This window comes from Thalassophryne amazonica, chromosome 7 (genome assembly GCF_902500255.1).
Source record: "Thalassophryne amazonica chromosome 7, fThaAma1.1, whole genome shotgun sequence".
Lineage (NCBI taxonomy): Eukaryota > Metazoa > Chordata > Actinopteri > Batrachoidiformes > Batrachoididae > Thalassophryne > Thalassophryne amazonica.
This window is the reverse complement of record NC_047109.1, coordinates 77,707,551-77,726,648: the sequence shown is the minus strand read 5'-3', so window position 1 is coordinate 77,726,648 and position 19,098 is coordinate 77,707,551. Positions and strand designations below refer to the sequence as shown.

Sequence of the window (19,098 nt, the reverse complement as noted above, 5' to 3'; positions counted from 1 at the left end):
TGTATTGTTTATTATCAATTGTAGTCGCTATATTTTCCACCAAATCCATCACAGCAAGTGATGTAGTCCGAGACTTTCTGAATCCGTATTGTTCTTCGCAGAGTATGTCGTATTTTGATAAATAGTCCTGCAGTCTCTTAGCAAAAATTTTTTCTAAAATTTTGGAAAATTGTGGCAAGAGTGAAATGGGTCTATAATTAGAAAAGGTGTGTTTATCACCAGATTTAAACAGAGGTATTACTTTGGCTATTTTCATTTGAGAGGGAAATGTACCCACCCACTCTGTATCTCAAAATTAATTTCAGTAATATAATCACATAAATCTATTCAAAACATCCATGCTTTATATCAATATAAAAATCTCTGTTACATATTTTGTTGCTGTAACATATCTGTAACCAGGGTATTGTGAACTTGAGGTAGTTATCACTGCCAATGTTTATCTATGAAGTGTAACATCCACATGCTCATCAGCTGCTGTATTTTCACCAAGTTTATTCTCAGAAATAATACCATAACTTTGAACAAAGTAATTAACACATAGATGTGATGATATGCACTCTTCATAAACTCTTATTGTCTATGGAAAATACATATTTCAAAATTATTTATTCTATCAGAAGAATCAAAAGGACCTCTATTGTATGTATTCTGAGAGGGACCATCCAGGGTTATCCAAATAGAAAACATTTACTTTCAAAAATAATTCTTTAAAACTCAGAAGGTATTGTCTTCAGACAATACAGAATATTTGGGACAACTTATGTGCATCATTTATTGCCATTGTAAATCTGAAAATCATAGCTTTCAAACATTTTATTCATCAATATATCATTTTAAGTTGCCAAATAACCATAAACCAGCTTGAAATGTGATCAATGGAGTCATGATTTTAAGATTAGGCTTAAAACTTTCCTTTTCGCTAAGGCTTATAGTTAGGGCTGGATCGGGTGACCCTGGACCATCCCTTGGTTATGTTGCTTTAGACGTAGACTGTGGGGGGGTTCCCATGATGCACTGTTTCTTTCTCTTTTTGCTCCGTATGCATCACTCTGCATTTAATCATTAGTGATCGATCTCTGCCCCCCTTCTCGGCATGTCTTTTTCCTGGTTCTTTCCCTCAGCCCCAACCAGTCTCAGCAGAAGACTGCCCCTCCCTGAGCCTGGTTCTGCTGGAGGTTTCTTCCTGTTAAAAGGGAGTTTTTCCTTCCCACTGTGGCCAAGTGCTTGCTCATAGGGGGTCGTTTTGACTGTTGGGGTTTTTCATAATTATTGTATGGCCTTGCCTTACAATATGGAGCGCCTTGGGGCAACTGTTTGTTGTGATTTGGCGCTATATAAGAAAAAAGTTGATTGATTGATTGATGATAAAATGTTATAAAAATGCATTATATAAGAGGAGAAGGTGAAATTGGTTGCAAAGAAGATGTCTCCCATGTGGTCGCATATCATAAATACTTCTAAAAATGATATTTAGGATTACATCGTTTGTCAACATTAAAAGAAATTAGAAATAATATCTGTGGGTGTGTGGACCAAGTGGTTAGTGTACTTGTTTCCAGAAAAGAAGGCTCCCAGTTGAGGACCACCCATGTCTATTCTCCATGTAATGTGGAGTTGCATCGGGAAGGACCTCTGGCGTAAAACGTGTGCCAAATAAACATGCAGATCTATATTGGATCAGGTATGGTGACCCCCAAGTGAAAAAGGGAGAAGCCAAAACAACTTACCAGTAATAATATCTCTGGAAAATTCACAGTATCTGAAAACCTTTGCCAATTTTACATGAAAATACAGACAAAAAATTGATTGGAACAAAAACAAAATATCAGCATATACCAGGAACTAAAAGATTTAAGTATAAGCTCATGTACTAAATACTGTCCAACATCATTACTGTTGGATTAATTTTGAAAAAAGCTGGCATTTTCTTTTTTTTTTCCAACTTGGTAAACCCGATTGTGGAAAAGGCCCCAGGAAAATGCTGCATTATGATGCAGAAATGACATCTTAATGGAGCTGAAACTAATTGTGATTTAAATGTATGTATATGTCTCATATTTCTGAATATATTTTGTTTCATAAAGGCCTCTTCCAAATGCCATGTTGATATCTCAAGATATTCAACATGGTCTATTATGCACAGGTTATCAGGAGAATTTTTATTTTGCACAATCATACATTAATTCCAAACTCATACACAGATGTTACATAGCTATGCAGTTTTATATAAACCATAAAAACATGCAGTGTTTCTTACACTACACCACAAATACATTGCTCTGGATTAGAACACAAAATCTCGTTTGTCTTCTTACTTGCTCGTTGAGGTTACCAAAATTAATGCCATAAAGCCCTGTTGTTCCATCAGTCAGAATTTGATACATAATGTACACATATGAAGTATTTTGATGATTAAAAAATAACTTCTGCAGACACACTTAGTCTGATGAAAGGACACAGTTCTATTTTATGACAGACTTTTTTAATCCTTTTGAATGATTAACATACTCTAGGAATACAGATTAGTATATCAGTTTTGTTTCATTCTAAAAAATTTATTGCATAAATTGAAGTTCATATTTATTTTCTTATTGTTACATACAGTATATAGGGAACTATTCAAGGTAGCATGGTTTAAATTTGGACTGTGTGCTGCTTTCACAAACCATCTATTGTTGTATTATACCACAGATAAAAATAAAAGACAAATTTTTTGGTCATAAGATTGTTTGAGGGAGAAAATGTATATTTTTACCAGAATTGAAGTAATTCTACTACCGGTGTGCTGATACTAATTGTAGCTGCTCGTAGTTTTAAATCATTATTGTGCTGTAGATTGCATTTCTTTTCCAAAATGTCTCGGTATGCTTTTTACAATGACTTTGAACCATTAGCTTGTTAAGGGCATTAAATATTGAGCTGATCATTTGAACTGCTGTGAGATGTGATGTTTTTCAGGATGTGGTACAGTCACTGGTTTGTGGTCAAGCTCCCAGAAAACGGCGGCTTTCTTACCAACTCTTACATACATAATGTAATATTGGCTCTTCTCTCTCCTACACACACACATACACATAATACATAATCTATATGAGTCAGTGAGCGCCTCTCCGTCTCCATACTGTTTGCTCCCTTGCTCACATTATCTGTGCCTCCCTTCCCCCCACTCTCTTTTCAGTGACACAGAAAAACTAATGCCGCCTGCTCCCTCCTGCTCACTCTTTTTGCCCTCCTTCCTTTAATGGTAGACAAACACTGCTCTCTTTATCATGTTTTCTTGCTTTCTTTCACTGTGGAATTGCCTGTTTGTATTTTGTCACACAAAGCGCATCTTCCATTGTCATGCATTAATGGCGTGACCCCATATTGTTGCATGTTTTGCTGTGTGTGTGTGTTTTGCTGTGTGTGTGTGTGTGTGTGTGTGTGTCATTCAATCAGCATTGATGCTGGGATACACACTGTAAACTGGTTTTGCCTACAAATTCACTGCATGCTGCTTCCCTTCCCCTTTATTCACTGCTCCCTCCTTCCACTCTCTCCTTCAGCATCCTTTGCTGAGAACCCACTTTTTTTCTGCTCAGTATTTTATGTTGCATGTATTGCCCCCTCCCCACATCCGTCTGTTTGCCTTTTTTTCCAGCCTTATCCCATCTAATTTTATGTGCAGCTTCGCCTCACGTCAGCTGTCGACATCACAACACTTCTTAGTTTGCTGTTTTGCATCCAACATGTGAGTGGATTATTTTTCAAATGTTCTTTTCATTGTTATTTCATTTTTAATATTCCAATCCCCTCATTATGGTTCATTCTAGTAGTCTGAGCACAGATTGGTCAGGCTGGTGGGAGTGTGCCTGCATGTTGTTGGGGTCGGTAGTGGATCTCAGAAAGAAGTGAGTGGAGGTTAGACCCTGTTAATCCCCGTTAACACATTAATTATCTTTGGGCAATACTGTGTCATGGCTGATTGTAAAGTTGCCCGAGCATTAAGCTATGACGACAATGCAACGATAAAGAGTCTCTGAGGGGTGCCTCCTCGATCTTAATCCCTATTTCTCTCTCGCTCGCTCTCCCTCATTTGCTCTCTCACTCTCACCACGAGCTTCTCTCCCATCATCCATCAGCACAAGCACCTCTCCACTGTCACCAGACAACCACACAATTACTGGCTATTTAACATTGCATTATTCCCAAGAATTTATTAGCTCATATTTCCTCTTTATTTATTTTTCCTTTTTTGACGTGTTTCGTCTCCAACCCTTTTTTTTTCCCAGGATGATGTTTTTTTCAGGAGCATGGAGCTCCTTTGACGGTTGAGAGTATACCTCACTGAGTGGGTAAATATTTCACAGAACCCGGTGAAGAGAAGAGACCGAAGGAGAGAGAAGCATCCCGACACAACAGTCAGAGGTAAGAGAATGATCTCTGTGCTGTCAGCTCTCAATTTTGGTTTAATCGTCTCTGTGGAGCTAAAGAGTAATCATCAGTCAAGAGAAAAACCGTGAGGCACATTACATCGTAGAGCCAATTTGAATGCAGGGTTATGGCTTTCGCATGCATGCAAAATAGGTGTTGTGTAATGCTGCAAGTTTATCACATTCATCCTTTTCAAATATGTTTTATGGATGTCTGCTTCAATAGAAATTTAAGAATAGTTTAAAAATGCTGCAGTGACAGAATAGAGATGACAGCACCGTTGACACCTAAATGTTCCATCTGTTAGATAATTTTATATTTGTGTGTGCAGCCAGTATGGGGCAGAATTTTTGTTGCCAACTTGCACTCTTGAACACATTGAGCGTTGCTTCGCTCTCTGTTGCACTCACTTTGGCACATTATTGACACTGAATATCAATGTGACAGATAAATGTAAGATGAAATTTGGATTTGGTTTGACCTATGTGTATACACACACACACACATATATATTTATATATAATTAATTAATTACATTCTTCTTGGCTATGGCTTCAAATCATCAATGCATAACTTAACCTTCACATATGGATGTTAATGACACTGTGTGTTGCTGGGCTGTAATGTGTTGTCATATTTTACTTAATAACAATTATTTAGATGTTTGTTAGATTATTACCCAGGCTGTAATGTGAAACATACAAGTCTGTGTCAGCTAAATGTGTCCCATTTCTTCTTCAAAACAACAATATTATCATTTTGTTAAAGGACTATATTCTACTAATGCCATATAAATAAACATTACAGTTTAAGGTAATTTATTTATTTACTTTTTGAGCTACATTGGTCCTTTGGCCTCTTTTTCTGTGCTGTACATTCAGTTATCGTGGAGCCCTGATTGTGATTTATTCTCGATGTCTGAACTCTGTGTGGACAGAACAGTGTTTACATGTGAACCACAATCTTGTCTTACTTATCTCTGAGGACCCAGTTGGGTCAGATTCAGTGACATCTTGACCATCTTCCTCCTCATCTTACCACATTTCTCAACAATGATTGAGCTTCATATCACAATTACCATCAAGTCCATAAGTATTTGGACACTTTTTGGAATTTTGCATCTGTACATTACATTGCATCTGTTGTGTAGACTTTCTGCATGAATTCAAGGGGTTTCAGGAAAATATCACATTAGCCCAAACATTACTTTTGCAGACAGTTTTGCAGACATCAGGGGATGAAAACAGGAACATTTTCATGTTACTGAATATGTCTTGGACTTCATGAGCAGGTAGCCCAGTGGAAAAGGAGCTAGTCTGCCAAATTGTAGACCTGGGTTTGAATCCTGCACATGATACCTGTCTGTGTCCTTGGACAAGACTCCTACACTGCCTCAGTCCGTGCAACTGTAAATTGTTGCCGGCATTGGCTGACAACCTGCATCAGATCGGCATCTTCTCCAGGACAAGCTGTCGGATCTCGCATACTTCAAGCTACAGAATCCAGAGATGAGCACCGGCACGAATGGGCACCAGGGTTTATGTTGGACTTATTTTTTGTACTTCATTTCCAGCAATCATTAAGAAAAACAAACAGTTTGGTACTGTACAGTTAATTTTGCTGGAGTAGGCAGTTCTCAAAAACTGAGCGACTGTGTAAAAAAGGAAACTAGGAAGCCACCAAGTCAGGCTTCTGTTGCTATGACTGGAGAACTGTGATGAGCTGGAGTATTCGGCTGTGATTGCTGAGTACACAGTGTCTGTTGCATCACCAGGTACACAACTTCATGGTGGAGTGGCACAAAGAAGGATTTTCTTAAAAAGACCACCTGAAATATCAGGTACAATTTGCTAGCAGGCATATGGAAGACTCAAGCCACCAGGAAAATCTTACACTATCCCGAGTTTCTTATAGTCACAGACACCTATACGTCCAACATAATTGTCCTGGGTGTCTTGGTGGCTTCCTTCACAAGTCTACTTCCATGGTTCTTACATAGTCTCTTACTTTGAGAACTAACTTCAGAAACATTTACCATACAGTAATAATACAAATTTGTTTAATATTAATATCATCTCAGACTGGTTGTATTTATAAATGATTGATGTAAATGAAGTCCAAGACATATTTAGTCACTTGAAAATGATGTATTCATCCTCTGACTCGTGTTAAAAAAACAAACAACAAAAAAAAACTGGCTGTAAAAGTGATGATTTGTAATGAGCAATAATCCTTATATTTGTTCAGTTACTTATGGGCTCTGGGACTGGAGGCAATGTGCATGCAAATGGATATAATTCCTTAGTGGTTTATGTGATATTTTTGTTCAAGCTGAAGGTCTACACGTAATGCACATCTTGGTGGTTTCATTGTAATGCCATTGTGGGGGTGTACAGAGGCAAAATTTCAAAAACTCTCGCTGTCTAAACACCTATGGACCTGACCTGTATTTGCCTTCACTTGTATAATGCTAATCAGTTCACCAACAAGCTGGCAGATGCCATCACATCAAGTTGAAGCTCTTTATTGTTGACATCCACAGAGTAACCAGTGCCTCAGGGTGGCCTCCTCCTCGTCATTCCCATCACCACTTCATTAGGTTGCCTTAATAATTTTCAAGGTTGCATCACAGTCGTCCCAAATTTTGAACCTGACATCGATCATGACTGTTTTTGCTTAGTGATGCATATCTGCTAAATTGTGTTCTTATCTGTATGAGCTGATATTAAATACACTTACTGGCACATTGCCTGTTGGGATCCATGGGCTCTAGATTGGGTAGTATTTATAAAATAGGTAGCTGACATTTTTCAAGGGTGGTAATAAATTATGCAAACTTTCTATGATGAGCTGGAATGATGTGTGATTTCAAAATATTTTTAGAACTCAACCCCTTTTATTTCCTGTTAATTATGTAATTTTTTAATGTTAATTAACTGTCTTAATATATTTATAAATTGTTTACACTGTTGTCATTATAATTACAATTATTATTAATAGCATTTTAGGGGTGGTGGCCAAATGGTTAATGCGCTTGGTTTCAGTTCAGAAGGTTCCGGGTTCAAATCCCACCCCTGCCACATTTCTCCATGTAATGCGGAGTTGCGTCAGGAAGGGCATCCGGCATAAAACCTGTGCCAATTCAACATGCAGATCCACCTTGGATTTGCTGTGGCGACCCCGAGTACAAACAAGGGAGAAGCCGAAGGGACTTACATTATTAATAGCATATTATTTTTATTTTATTATTACTTCTATTTTGTCATTTAATTTTTAAATGGACCACAATGGAAGTAAGTGTTCTCATTTTCTTGTCATCCATGTATTTTTAATTTATGTACAATTATATTAAGTACTTACATTGAACTTACTAAATAAATCAACGCGCACATGCATACATGTACACAGACGCCACTTTGTTTTTAATATATAGATGATTTACCACCCCTTGCTGGAATGGTGTGTGAGTCCAGAATATAATTATCAACATCCATTGCTCAGTGTTGTTAGCCAATATCCATAGTTTCTCCAAAAATGTTAGTCCTATCAACATTACATTTTGGCGGCATTCATCCTTGACCAAAAATTTATAAGCATACCAAACGGCAAATGTTTGCTCTCCCCAGTTTGTCCGTGATTGAAGCCATACACACACAGAGGCCACTTGGCTTTTAATATATAGATGTTATTACTTCTGTGAACAAACAGTGGACACTGGTGGTTTTGTGATCACTCCTGGTTATTTTCACACGCTGGAACGCCAATTTATAGATTATGGATGCTTGTGACAAGATGGTCCTTTCATCAAATAAGAGTGGAGCAAATTTTAATAGTGATCTGAACTAGCCATTTATCGTTTGCAGTTTTAAAAAAAGTGATCTTCACACTGTCAGACAATGTATTAACTGTTGTGGACAAGGTCAAATAGCTTGTAAGAATGACCTAATGTGATGACGATGATATACAGAGACAGTATTGTAATGTGTATGCACAAGCTAACATGGTGGCACGTAAATTCCACGTGTTCAGATTTTGTTAAATTTGCTTTGTTTAAAGCCTACTGTACATCACTGTATACTGCCCACTTGTGGTGCAGTTATAGGCAGGCCAAGATGTAAAGGTTACAAGTGGCATATAATGATGCACTACGGATCCTGTTAAAGGTCCCTTGTTGGACGAGTGCCACGCAGTTGTTTGTGCAAAATAATGTTCCTACTCTAAATTCTGTGATCAGAAATCTTGTGTACAAGTTTTTATTGCGATTGGAGGACTCCAAAACGTTGTTTTAATAATGCCAAAAAAGAGCAGCATTAGATACACCTCCTGTTATTAGAGACACTGGAGAATGTGTCTGTTTGGACTATAGTGTTCATAGAGTATGTACTCTCTATTTCTATATATTGTTTGTTGTTTTTAATATATTTTATTTTATAATTTTAAATTTTTATATGGACCAATAGTGTCTGAAATAAAGTTTGATTGATTGATTATCCTATGGCATCCTAAGGATCTGATTTGGTTAAAATCAGAAATGTGACTGCTCTCCATCAGTTATACTCCTAGACCTTGGAAAAGCATGAACCTGTACCCTGCAAAATGTAGTGTGTGAATGTAGTTGAGTCTATCCTCTCCAGTTTTACATGATAACTCTATCACCGTGTAAGTCAGCTGATTAAAACACCATACAATTAGAATAAAGTGATTAAAAATTTGGCTTACTTTCTTGCACCAGATTAATACAAAGAGCAAATTTGTTTTGCAGAGAAATGTGTTTTTGTTTTCCTGTTACTTGCTGGACATGTGTGATCCTGTTGTAGGGAATAATACTAGCAGGTGTGGTTGAAGTTCCATGCAGCTTGTTTATAAGTTTCTTTCTTAAAATGCTTGGGGGCAATTTGAGTGCAATTTCGAGCTGTTTTTTTTTTCCCCCAGAAATTGTTTTCCAATTCTGACACACCTCTTAAAGCTGTATCAGATTCCCTATAACATTTTAATTAATTTAGTATAAATGAAATGCCTAAATTTTATGTGAACATGGTGTACACATTGAGTTTACACTGTTGATGGGGGTAGATCTTTGTAAGCCCCACAGCGTGTGAACCACTATGTTCACCACAGCTTTAATAAGGCAAATGGGTTGTTGGCAATGATTCCATTTGTGACAGTTGGGCTGCTGGATGCATTAAGGTGAACAGGCTGATTGTAATGGGCTTAGAGCAGCCCTGTTTGGCCTGTGGTCAAGCTGTTAACATATTCTGGGCCATAACCTCCCCCAGTGTGAATAGGAAAATTGTTTGGAATTGAATAGGACATTTGGTTAAATGAAAACTTTCATCACGCACACTGTTAAACACGGTCACGTGCGGCGGCTTGTAAGTGTGACTGTCACCATGCAGTGAGTGAATAGGAACAATAAAAGCCTCAACAGTGTGCATTACTGTACTGATTGAATGCTGCATTGAATACGCTACAGCTGTGGTTCAAACACAGCAAAACGCCAAGACTGTTGAGCATCTATCTGACATAACTGACTCCTGTCAGACTCAAATGCATCATTGAAAGCTACTGTAGAAAGTGTTCTATCCAAGCGTTGGTACTGTTGCTGTGACATGTTAATTGGACTGCAATTATATAGCGCTTTTCCAACTACATCAGACGCTCAAAGCACTTTATGATAATCCAATCCACTTTATTTATATAGCACATTTAACAACAAAGATGTTCCAAAGTGCTGCACATAGAATCACAATAGATAAAACCCCAATAGTCAAGAAATAAATTAAAAAGAAAATTAACAATAAAAATAAATAAAATATGCAAGATAAATAAATAAATACAGCATACAAAAGATAAAACCAATAAAATCAACCTAAATAAAATCAAAAACAATAAAACAGAGGACCACACAACTTACGCAGTGTTAAAAACCAGAGAATAAAGGTGGGTCTTCAGATGAGACTTAAAACACTCCACTGTGGGGGCTGTTCGGACATGGAGGGGGAGAGCGTTCCAAAGTCTGGGGCCAGCCACAGAGAAAGCTCTGTCCCCCCTGGTTTTAAGTCTCGTCTTAGGTACCACGAGCTGGAAATGGCCCTCAGACCTCAGAGCACGCGCCGGAGAGTAAATTTGTAGGAGGTCAGTGATGTATTGAGGGGCCATTCCATTCAAAGCTCTAAAAACAAACAGTAAAATCTTAAAATCAATTCTAAAATTAATAGGAAGCCAGTGCAAAGATGCAAGAATTGGGGTTATGTGCTCACGCTTCCAGGCCCCTGTTAAAAGTCATGCTGCAGCGTTCTGGACTAACTGCAAACGGGAAAGAGCCCGTTGGCTGATGCCAAAATAAAGTGCGTTACAGTAATCCAGATGACTTGAAATAAAAGAGTGCACAACTTGTTTAAAAAGGTTAAAAGATAAAAACAGTTTTACCTTTGATAAAAGACAGAGATGATAAAAGCATGATTTCAAAACACCATTGATTTATTTATCAAATTTAAAATTGCTGTCTATGGTGACGTCAAGGCTGGTGACTTTGGGACGTACAAAATCCTTGAGAGGTCCCAAGTCAATGAGGGCACCTCCAAACAACATACCTCTGTCTTGCCCTTATTAAGTTTTTAAAAACATTCTGTGACAACCAAGCCCTGACGTCACACAGACAGTCAAGTAGGGGTGTCAGGGGGCAAAGTCTGTTTTTAGCGATAGGCATGTAGATTTGACAATCATCAGCATAAAATTGGTAGGCCACGTCATGTTTTTTAAAAATCTCTCTAAGTGGGAGGAGATATAGAGCAAAGAAGATGGGTCCCAGGATAGAACCCTGGAGTCCCCCAGCCTGATGGAGAAAAACCTCTCCAGGTAGGACCTAAACCACTCCAGAACAGTCCCCCTGATACCCACACAGTCTTTCAGGCGGTCTAAAAGAATCGACTGTCGACTGTGTCAAAAGCTGCAGTGCCTCACATTCACTCACATTCATGTCAGGGTGCTGCCATACAAGGTGCCCACTACACACCAGGAGCAACTAGTGGATTAAGGACCTTGCCCAAGGGCCTTTAGTGATTTTCTGGTCAGGCTGGAATTTGAACCGAGGATCCACTGGTGTCAAGCCCAACGCTTAACCACTAGACCATCACCTGTGAAGTTTAAAATGCTGATGGCCTTTTAATCTACGCAGCCATTCCCGTAGGTCTCACTCACTTCTTCACTTGCTGCTTTCTCACGTAAGTCTGGTTACATTTCCAAATAAATAAATAAAAATAAATCTGCCTGGCAACTGCAGAGATTTGAGATTTTAATCAGATACAGTTTCTGCAGTAGTCTTTTTCTCACAGTTTAGGAGAAATCATAGGAGCACACAATGCACATAAATCCCATAAACTGATCCAATTCCACAATGCAGTAGTCAATCAATCATTCAATCAATTTTATTTATATAGCGCCAAATCACAACAAACAGCTGCCCCAAGGCGCTTTATATTGTAAGGCAAGGCCATACAATAATTACGGAAAAACCCCAACGGTCAAAATGACCCCCTGTGAGCAAGCACTTGGCGACAGTGGGAAGGAAAAACTTTCTTTTAACAGGAAGAAACCTCCAGCAGAACCAGGCTCAGGGAGGGGCAGTCTTCTGCTGGGACTGGTTGGGGCTGAGGGAGAGAACCAGGAAAAAGACATGCTGTGGAAGAGAGCAGAGATCAGTCACTAATGATTAAATGCAGAGTGGTGCATACAGAGCAAAAAGAGAAAGAAACACTCAGTGCATCATGGGAACCCCCCAGCAGTCTAAGTCTATAGCAGCATAACTAAGGGATGGTTCAGGGTCACCTGATCCAGCCCTAACTAAAAGCTTTAGCAAAAAGGAAAGTTTTAAGCCTAATCTTAAAAGTAGAGAGGGTGTCTGTCTCCCTGATCTGAATTGGGAGCTGGTTCCAGAGGAGAGGAGCCTGAAAGCTGAAGGCTCTGCCTCCCATTCTACTCTTACAAACCCTAGGAACTACAAGTAAGCCTGCAGTCTGAGAGCGAAGCGCTCTATTGGGGTGATATGGTACTATGAGGTCCCTAAGATAAGATGGGACCTGATTATTCAAAACCTTATAAGTAAGAAGAAGAATTTTAAATTCTATTCTAGAATTAACAGGAAGCCAATGAAGAGAGGCCAATATGGGTGAGATATGCTCTCTCCTTCTAGTCCCTGTCAGTACTCTAGCTGCAGCATTTTGAATTAACTGAAGGCTTTTCAGGGAACTTTTAGGACAACCTGATAATAATGAATTACAATAGTCCAGCCTAGAGGAAATAAATGCATGAATTAGTTTTTCAGCATCACTCTGAGACAAGACCTTTCTAATGCCATTATTTAATGCTTCAATCTTAAATATGATCAATCTATCTTTGTTAGTTGGTTATGTACCACAGGCCTTTAAGGTGGCAGTAATTAAACCATTACTTAAAAAGCCATCACTTGACCCAGCTATCTTAGCTAATTATAGGCCAATCTCCAGCCTTCCTTTTCTCTCAAAGATTCTTGAGAGGGTAGTTGTAAAACAGCTAACTGATCACCTGCAGAGGAATGGTCTATTTGAAGAGTTTCAGTCAGGTTTTAGAATTCATCATAGTACAGAAACAGCATTAGTGAAGGTTACAAATGATCTTCTTATGGCTTCGGACAGTGGACTTATCTCTGTGCTTGTTCTGTTGGACCTCAGTGCTGCTTTTGATACTGTTGACCATAAAATTTTATTACAGAGATTAGAGCATGTCATAGGTATTAAAGGCATTGCGCTGCGGTGGTTTGAATCATATTTGTCTAATAGATTACAGTTTGTTCATGTAAATGGGGAATCTTCTTCACAGACTAAAGTTAATTATGGAGTTCCACAAAGTTCTGTGCTAGGACCAATTTTATTCACTTTATACATGCTTCCCTTGGGCAGTATTATTAGACGGTATTGCTTAAATTTTCATTGTTACGCAGATGATACCCAGCTTTATCTATCCATGAAGCCAGAGGATACGCACCAATTAGCTAAACTGCAGGATTGTCTTACAGACATAAAGACATGGATGACCTCTAATTTCCTGCTTTTAAACTCAGATAAAACTGAAGTTATTGTACTTGGCCCCACAAATCTAGAAGCATGGTGTCTAACCAGATCGTTACTCTGGATGGCATTTCCCTGATCTCTAGTAATACTGTGAGAAATCTTGGAGTTATTTTTGATCAGGATATGTCATTCAAAGCGCATATTAAACAAATATGTAGGACTGCCTTTTTGCATTTACGCAATATCTCTAAAATCAGAAAGGTCTTGTCTCAGAGTGATGCTGAAAAACTAATTCATGCATTTATTTCCTCTAGGCTGGACTATTGTAATTCATTATTATCAGGTTGTCCTAAAAGTTCCCTAAAAAGCCTTCAGTTGGTTCAGAATGCTGCAGCTAGAGTACTGACGGGGACTAGCAGGAGAGAGCATATCTCACCCGTGTTGGCCTCCCTTCATTGGCTTCCTGTTAATGCTAGAATAGAATTTAAAATTCTTCTTCTTACTTATAAGGTTTTGAATAATCAGGTCCCATCTTATCTTAGGGACCTCGTAGTACCATATTACCCCATTAGAGCGCTTCGCTCTCAGACTGCGGGCTTACTTGTAGTTCCTAGGGTTTGTAAGAGTAGAATGGGAGGCAGAGCCTTCAGCTTTCAGGCTCCTCTCCTGTGGAACCAGCTCCCAATTCAGATCAGGGAGACAGATACCCTCTCTACTTTTAAGATTAGGCTTAAAACTTTCCTTTTCGCTAAGGCTTATAGTTAGGGCTGGATCAGGTGACCCTGGACCATCCCTTGGTTATGTTGCTTTAGACGTAGACTGTGTTTCATAATTATTGTATGGCCTTGCCTTGCAATGTGGAGCGCCTTGGGGCAACTGTTTGTTGTGATTTGGCGCTATACAAGAAAAAAGTTGATTGATTGATTGATAATTTTAGAGATATTGCGCAAATGCAAAAAAGCAGTCCTACATATTTGTTTAATATGCGCATTGAATGACATATCCTGATCAAAAATGACTCCAAGATTTCTCACAGTATTACTAGAGGTCAGGGTAATGCCATCAAGAGTAAGGATCTGGTTAGACACCATGTTTCTAAGATTTGTGGGGCCAAGTACATTAACTTCAGTTTTATCTGAGCTTAAAAGCAGGAAATTAGAGGTCATCCATGTCTTTATGTCTGTAAGACAATCCTGCAGTTTAGCTAATTGGTGTGTGTCCTCTGGCTTCATGGATAGATAAAGCTGGGTATCATCTGCGTAACAATGAAAATTTAAGCAATGCTGTCTAATAATACTGCCTAAGGGAAACATGTATAAAGTGAATAAAATTGGTCCTAGCACAGAACCTTGTGGAACTCCATAATTAACCTTAGTCTGTGAAGAAGATTCCCCATTTACATGAACAAATTGTAATCTGTTAGATAAATATGATTCAAACCACCGCAGCGCAGTGCCTTTAATACCTATGGCATGCTCTAATCTCTGTAATAAAATGTTATGGTCAGCAGTATCAAAAGCAGCACTGAGGTCTAACAGAATAAGCACAGAGATGAGTCGACTGTCTGAGGCCATAAGATCATTTGTAACCTTCACTAATGCTGTTTCTGTACTATGATGGATTCTAAAACCTGACTGAAACTCTTCAAATAGACCATTCCTCTGCAGATGATCAGTTAGCTGTTTTACAACTACCCTTTCAAGAATTTTTGAGAGAAAAGGAAGGTTGGAGATTGGCCTATAATTAGCTAAGATAGCTGGGTCAAGTGATGGCTTTTTAAGTAATGGTTTAATTACTGCCACCTTAAAAGCCTGTGGTACATAGCCAACTAATAAAGATAGATTGATCATATTTAAGATCGAAGCATTAATTAATGGTAGGGCTTCCTTGAGCAGCCTGGTAGGAATGGGGTCTAATAGACATGTTGATGGTTTGGAGGAAGTAACTAATGAAAATAACTCAGACAGAACAATCAGAGAGAAAGAGTCTAACCAAATACCGGCATCACTGAAAGCAGCCAAAGATAACGATATGTCTTTGGAGTCAGGCACTTCTGATTTAAGGCTCTTTTTCAGAGGAGCTACAGCATCCAAAGTTGTCTTCAGTGAGGATATAAAACTATTGACGAGATACTCTGTCTCACTCAGAGTTTAGGTAGCTACTCTGCACTGTGTTGGTATATGGCATTAGAGAACATAAAGAAGGAATCATATCCTTAAACCTAGTTACAGCGCTTTCTGAAAGACTTCTAGTGTAATGAAACTTATTCCCCACTGCTGGGTAGTCCATCAGAGTAAATGTAAATGTTATTAAGAAATGATCAGACAGAAGGGAGTTTTCAGGGAATACTGTTAAGTCTTCAGTTTCCATACCATAAGTCAGAACAACATTTTGAGTGAAGCCAATTGAGTCTAATAATAGATTAAATGCAGTGTTGAGGCTGTCATTCTCAGCATCTGTGTGGATGTTAAAATCGCCCACTATAATTATCTTATCTGAGCTAAGCACTAAGTCAGACAAAAGGTCTGAAAATTCACAGAGAAACTCACAGTAACGACCAGGTGGACGATAGATAATAACAAATAAAACTGTTTTTTGGGACTTCCAATTTGGATGGACAAGACTAAGAGTCAAGCTTTCAAATGAATTAAAGCTCTGTCTGGGTTTTGGATTAATTAATAAGCTGGAATGGAAGATTGCTGCTAATCCTGCGCCTCGGCCCATGCTACGAGCGTTCTGACAGTTAGTGTGACTCTGGGGTGTTGACTCATTTAAACTAACATATTCATCCTGCTGTAACCAGGTTTCTGTTAGGCAGAATAAATCAATATGTTGATCAATTATTATATCATTTACTAACAGGGACTTAGAAGAGAGAGACCTAATGTTTAATAGACCCCATTTAACTGTTTTAGTCTGTGGTGCAGTTGAAGGTGCTATATTATTTTTTCTTTTTGAATTTTTATGCTTAAATAGATTTTTGCTGGTTATTGGTGGTCTGGAAGCAGGCACCGTCTCTACAGGGATGGGGTAATGAGGGGATGGCAGGGGGAGAGAAGCTGCAGAGAGGTGTGTAAGACTACAACTCTGCTTCCTGGTCCCAACCCTGGATAGTCATGGTTTGGAGGATTTAAGAAAATTGGCCAGATTTCTAGAAATGAGACCTGCTCCATCCAAAGTGGGATGGATGCCGTCTCTCCTAACAAGACCAGGTTTTCCCCAGAAGCTTTGCCAATTATCTATGAAGCCCACCTCATTTTTTGGACACCACTCAGACAGCCAGCAATTCAAGGAGAACATGCGGCTAAACATGTCACTCCCGGTCCGATTGGGGAGGGGCCCAGAGAAAACTACAGAGTCCGACATTGTTTTTGCAAAGTTACACACCAATTCAGTGTTAATTTTAGTGACCTCCGATTGGCGTAACCGGGTGTCATTACTGCCGACGTGAATTACAATCTTACCAAATTTACGCTTAGCCTTAGCCAGCAGTTTCAAATTTCCTTCAATGTCGCCTGCTCTGGCCCCCGGAAGACAATTGACTATGGTTGCTGGTGTCGCTAACTTCACATTTCTCAAAACAGAGTTGCCAGTAACCAGAGTTTGATCCTCGGCGGGTATGTCGCCGAGTGGGGAAAAACGGTTAGAAATGTGAACGGGTTGGCGGTGTACACGGGGCTTCTGTTTAGGGCTACGCTTCCTCCTCAGTCACCCAGTCGGCCTGCTTTCCCTGCTGCTCGGGATCTGCTGGAAGGGAACTAACGGCGGCTAAGCTACCTTGGTCCGCACCGACTACAGGGGCCTGGCTAGCTGTAGAATTTTCCACGGTGCGGAGCCGAGTCTCCAATTCGCCCAGCCTGGCCTCCAAAGCTACGAATATGCTACACTTATTACAAGTACCATTACTGCTAAAGGAGGCCGAGGAATAACTAAACATTTCACACCCAGAGCAGAAAAGTGCGGGAGAGACAGGAGAAGCCACCATGCTAAACCGGCTAAGAGGTAGTAGCTGCGCTAAGCTAGCGGATTCCTAAAAACACACAAAGTGAATAATGTGTAAATAATTTAGAGGTGATTCAGCAGAGGGAGTGCTTTAGTTAAGGCACGTGAAGATTACACTGTGAAACAAATCGTTATCTAGATCAATCTAACTGTGCAGATTAAACAGCTAACAGATACAGCAAAACACCGCTGTGCTCCGGAACAGGAAGTGATACAATACCGCAGTGAGAGCCAACCACCAGTAGAGGCAAGCAAGTCCAAAGTCCTTATTAATCCCATCAGTTTTGCACTATTGTCTGATCGTTCTCGTATCATGTCTGCACTTTCCTCTAATCTCAGCATCCTGCAGTTTGTGCCAAACAGCGATATAACGTTAGTTTGAGATGGCACAGATTTTTGAAGAAGCTGATAAACGGACGGACTGATTGAGAAGTCAGCCGGATGTGTCTGTTGTATTATGTTTAGTCAATTTATACAACAGGGCAGATTAATGCAGTTTCGACCTGTTCTGGAAGTATTTTGTGACACAACCAGGACAGAAAGTGAACGGCCGTGTGCGCGCGCGCGCGTGCGTGTGTGTGTGTGTGTGTGTGTGTCACATGATCTAATCCTGAAGAAATCGTTCAGCTGTTTTTCAACCAAACTCTTCCAAATAACTTTTCTGTTGTGGAAAAATGCTAATTCAGTAGTCAGGAGTCCAATGTGGGCTCTGGATAACCAGATTGATCCTGTGTATTTACACGACTTCTTTGGTTTAGGGGCTTTTACAAGTCATGCTCAAAAAGTGATTGACAGAGAGAGAAAAAAAAAATCTTTCTTGTTGCTATATAGTTATTCGAATAGTATATTTACATACATTTACATTAAATATCTTTGCATATGTCAGTGATGTTGAATTACCTAATGTCACACTCTGGACTTCAATAAAAATTTACGAAAAACTAAATAAGCGACAATCTATATATATATATATATATATATATCATAAAATCATGCAGTTAGATAATCACAACATTGTAAAGCCTTCTCAATGTGCCTGTAATGTTTAATTGTTCTTTCCAGGATTTGCTTAACATTTACCCACTTTCATGAAAATTGCTTCCTTCTAACATAGCAAGGGCAGCATCCCACTCAACACGTGATGCAGTGAAAATGTCATTGCTGGTTCCCACCCGAAGCAGTTGTCACTGGTGCACCTGCGCCCTCTGAATATCAGTGCCACTGCACTCAGGTGTGGTCAAATGCAAAGCTTTTGCACTGATATTGCTCATCACCGGAACACATTTGTGCCTTAGACCACCAAAGACCTGGCATAAAGTGCAACTCTGTCTAGCATTTAAAGAGAGCAACACTCAGACATGCCTTACAAAAGGGGATTCATGACACACATACACGCCGCGCACAGCAATGCCCTATAGGGCCGTGAACACAAACATTAATAATGACTAATAGAAAAAACGACACCAACAAAACTTTAATAATAACTCTAGTTTGTACTGTATTTTAGTGGAGTTTTTTCTGTGTGGAGATCAGGTGGATGAGTGGATTGAACATTCACAGAGAATAAGACTTCCAGTGTTTATTCTCGTCTGGCTGCTATTTGTGTTTTTTTTTTTTGTTTTTGTTTTTTTTT

At 39.2% G+C, this 19,098-nt stretch overlaps 1 protein-coding gene across 3 annotated transcripts in view; it reads left to right on the top strand.

Annotated features, from left to right (window-relative positions):
* The first annotated feature begins 3,652 nt into the window (after positions 1-3,652).
* The window catches only part of ttyh1 (tweety family member 1), a 71,017-nt gene continuing 55,571 nt past the window's right edge, over positions 3,653-19,098 (top strand). Inside the window, exons 1-2 of one of the 3 annotated variants that reach the window (XM_034174636.1) lie at positions 3,653-3,733; positions 4,275-4,410. The gene's annotated coding sequence lies outside the window, so the exon portion shown is untranslated. Of the gene's footprint in view, positions 3,734-4,047; positions 4,412-19,098 lie in introns of those variants that run through there. The other 2 variants (XM_034174635.1, XM_034174634.1) reach the window with 2 other exon arrangements.